We start from the raw sequence: 4,339 nt of genomic DNA on the forward strand, positions 1-4,339 counted from the left end.
TCATAAAAATGGTTTTGGTGTGTTCAGCTTGATATAAAAGAGACAATAGAGAATCATATTGTGCATGTGAGTGTTTGTGTGAGTGTGTGTGTTAAATCAAAGTCTAAAACAATCAAGTTTGTTGATAACAAGTGGTGTTAGTGTTGCTGAGAATATATTGTGTGTGTGTGTGCGTGCACGTAAATTCAAATGATGAAAAGATAGATCATACAGAGGGTCCGTTCTCCTATTGGATGTGTGCACCATGTTTATGTAGGTGCATCTTTGAAGTCTAGAAGAACATGGTACAGTTTTATCTGGCCAGTCATGCCACCACGCGCAACCATGAAGAGGAGATTAAATTTTGAAGAGGCACTTGCTGCCATTTTGAGGTCCCCCAAGGCCACTGATGAAAACACATCATCCTCTGACAGCCAGGAAGTATCCACATAGGAATTTTCCATTGTCCAGAGGAGGACCTTGGCAGCACCACTGGGGAGGAAGAGGGAGAAGAAGAGCAAGAGGAGGAAGAGGAAGAGGAAGAAGAACAAGCAGAGGAAATGGATGACAGCAACTGGAGATTTCACTGGAGTTCCAAAAATGGTAAAGTGACAAGGGTGTAGATTTGCGTTTGACATTGGTGGGGGCCTAAGATTCCAATGAAATTTAACCCCTCCTGCACCCAATGAGAATCTGTTATTGTTCAGGAGGTGATCAAATTATTGGTGGGGACATGCCCCCTCCGTCCATGCTATTACACCCTTGCAAAGTGATGCTCCCACTAATGAACAAAGGTGTCTATTTGTCACATTTTGCTCTGAGATCAGGATGATCAGCAGCCTCTAGTGAGCAGCCTCAAATGAGGATCCCGTCAGCTCTCTCTCCTCCAGCGGCTCCCTGCTTCTAGCGGAGGTGAACCCTCGTCAGTGTGCACTATCAAGCAGCCGCCAGAGAAGTGCGTATTGGGATCCGGCTCGAAGGACCAATTTATGTTAGGAATAAAACAGATAGGAAATATCAGCTGTTCATCACTCAAGTGCTTTTATTCCTGCAGGAAGGAGCAGTCACAGACACAGACAGCAGCCTCTGTAGGAGTGCTCAAGGTCTTTTCAGAGCAGCTCCCTTCTTATACCCTCTGTTATCTGACAGACACAACTTCTCAGAATACACACATCTTAGAATAGGCACAAGCACAATCATAAAACAGGATCACAGGACTATGATAGTAATGATTAATCACCATACACTATAATTAATTAATAGTAAAAAGCAAATTAAGGTAGAATTCTTCCAACAAGCACCTTTAACTTTTTGTTTTCCTGAGGACATGCATTCCAGTGTGGAGCTACTGTGCCAAATGTGGGGCCCATGTCTGCAAAATGCATCATGATGCACCACCGTGCTGCCGCAGAGGACTGCAAGAGGACAGCAAGAAGGTTCCTGGTTCCATTCTGACTGGGGTGGCGATTTTGTGTGGAATTTGCATGTTCTCCCTGTGCCTGCGTGGGTTCTCTCCGGGTACTCAGGCTTCCTCCACATTCTAAAGACAAGTTAGGTTAATTGGTCACTCTAAACTGCCTGTAGGTGTGAGTGTGAGTGTGAATGGTTGTTTGTCTGTGTTGCCCTGCGATGGACTGGTGACCTGTGCAGGGTTGTACCCCGCCTCTCACCCGAAGTTAGCTGGGATAGGCTCCAGAACACCCCCCCCCCCCACCATCACCCCCAGGTTAGAGGTTTAAACATGTAGCAACATTATCAGCATGAATATGTTAAGCTAGGAAGCTAACAACAAGCAGGAGGAGCAAACCACGTCTTACCTCATAAGCTGATGAAGGAGGGTCTGACCGTCGTTCGTGCCACGCGGTTTTTATATCAGGTCCAAGGGTCCAATCAGATGTCCCCTTCAGTGACCGTGCACCTGGCTGTCATAGGACGGACTGTCTGTCAGTCAGTCAAATGTCAGCCATGTTGGTCAGTTTGTAACTGGTATCTTTATTGGTTAAGAAAAGGCCGGTCATTATTCAAAATAATAAGTGTACTCAGTAACAAATTGTGATGTTAAAAATAGCGAAGTACATTATTTTGTTACATTTGTACTTAAGTACAAGTAAAAGTACTGGCTTAAAAATAAAGTACAAGTACCCAGAAAAACTACTTAATTACAGTAACTTGAGTATTTGTAATACTGTTACTGCCACCCTTGGATATATGCAGTGCTTCCCCTGGATATGTGCAGTCCACCCCTGGACACATGCAGTCCACCCCTGGACACATGCAGTCCACCCCTGGATATATGCAGTCCAGTGCAGTGAGGCATGCTCTGATCTGTACAATGGAGAAACCAAACAACTACTCCAAACACTGGCCTTCAATGTTTGTCAAAGTTTGTCTTCAAACAAGATGCTTATGTTTAAGGCAAAAGCTGTGACCTTGTTCAACATCCTGACACAGGATCATCACTTGATGGTGTCATAAACATTCCAATTTAAGACTAGTGGTTAAGGCCATAAAAACTCGTGGACAAGACATGTCTCTGGTTCTCTTCCAGGCAGGTTTACACATAGTGGAGGTTCCATGGTGTAATGGTTAGCACTCTGGACTCTGACTCCAGCGATCTGAGTTCAAATCTCAGTGGAACCTTTTGTTTGGACAGTAATCCTGGTGTCCTATCTACACAGATCAGTCTATGGAGAAGTCCACAGTCTGTGCATTGCTCCAGCTGTAGTCATTAAATGAAATAATGAAATAAATCAACCTTTTGATGATATTCTACTTTCAAGTGTTTATTTCTTTTAATTTTGATGGTTATAACGACAACCAATGAAAACCCACATTCAGTAGGTCAGGAAATGAGAATATGTGAAAAGGTTCAACATTGAAGACACCTGGATCCACTCTAACCAGATAATGAACTCAAAACACCTGCAAAGGCCTTTAAATGGTCTCAGTCTAGTTCTGTAGGCTGCACAACCACAGGAAGACTGCTGACTTGACAGTTGCCCAAAAGACGACCATTGACACCTTGCACAAGGAGGGCAAGACACAAAGAGGCTGGCTGTTCACAGAGCTCTGTCCAAGCACATTAACAGAGAGGGAAGGGGAGTACAAGCAAGAGGGAGTACAAAGTGTTCTGCCCAAACAGGGACTTGAACCCTGGACCCTCAGATTAAAAGTCTGATGCTTCCAATACTTCACTAGTACACTTCATGTAGTGCAGTGAGTCCTGATTGACTTGCAATTGACCCTTTGTACAAGGGGGATTAGCTCAAATGGTAGAGCGCTCGCTTAGCATAAGAAGGGGTCCGATTTTAGGGAAAAAGTTGAGAAAAATGTGGAGCCCCGCTGTGCGCGGACAAACGTCTCGTGTAGCGGTATTGAGGCAATATTCCTGTTCATTATAAAGGAGTTTAAGTGAAATATGAAACAAATCATCTGCCATGGGCTGGACTCGAACCCGTAGTCTGTGCGACAATGTATAGAGTTGTTGGAGTGTTTAAATCCCACAACGTGCGTAAAATAATTAATGATTGATTTAGCTTAGTTTAGATATGTTTAAATATATTACAATATCAACAGATGTTTTTTAGTTTATATGCCCCGTCCAATGACTTGTGATGTTTACCTGTTTATGGTTTAATAATATGAACAATGAGCAGTCAACGTGTTTTTGTGTGGGAGCTTCTTTGATGAAGATCAGAGTGAATCTTAAATGTTTATATGATTTATCAGAACAAATATAAAACAAATACAAGTGAATACACACACACACACACTGCATACAGGACTATAAAATACTATTCAGCCCATTCACCCATGTGAAAATATATACAACATATACAGGTCAAATATTAGGTCAAATATTACACAATGTACAATTATACAATAACATTCAACAGCACTGCATAAAGACAGACAGGCTTGTTGATTTAAACATAAGAAAATTGCTTATATACAATATATACAGGCCAAACATTGTACAGTGTTTACTGTGGATGTTTTTGCTGGCGCAGCCACTCATCCAGAGACATTCCACTGGATGAACGCGAGCAAAATGTGGCATTACCATATCTACTGTGGCCAAACTCTGCTGTTTTAGGATGCCCACATTTGCTGCATGTGTTGAAGGTAACCCTTCTCACATACTTCCTTTTTTGGACTCCACTCTCCTCCTCCAGAGCCCGCCGCCGCCTGTTCCTCTGAGTGAAACGGGACACAGTAGGAAGAGGAGCAGCAGACGCAGGAAGAAGCGGGGCTGTGCCTGCACCGGATGCTGCAGTACCAGAAGCTGCCATCACCACTGGCACAGTCATGTTTGGGTTCAGAACTAACGTGCCTAACCCAGCTGCTGAAACAGGCTGTG

General features: G+C 43.5%; 1 non-coding gene across 1 annotated transcript; it reads left to right on the plus strand.

Moving 5' to 3' along the window:
• Positions 1–2,547: 2,547 nt before the first annotated feature.
• On the plus strand, positions 2,548–2,619 carry trnaq-cug (transfer RNA glutamine (anticodon CUG)). Its single transcript has one exon. It is a non-coding gene; the product is annotated as a tRNA-Gln (tRNA).
• Positions 2,620–4,339: the final 1,720 nt, after the last annotated feature.

Source organism: Parambassis ranga, unplaced genomic scaffold, assembly GCF_900634625.1.
Source record: "Parambassis ranga unplaced genomic scaffold, fParRan2.1 scaffold_21_arrow_ctg1, whole genome shotgun sequence".
Lineage (NCBI taxonomy): Eukaryota > Metazoa > Chordata > Actinopteri > Ambassidae > Parambassis > Parambassis ranga.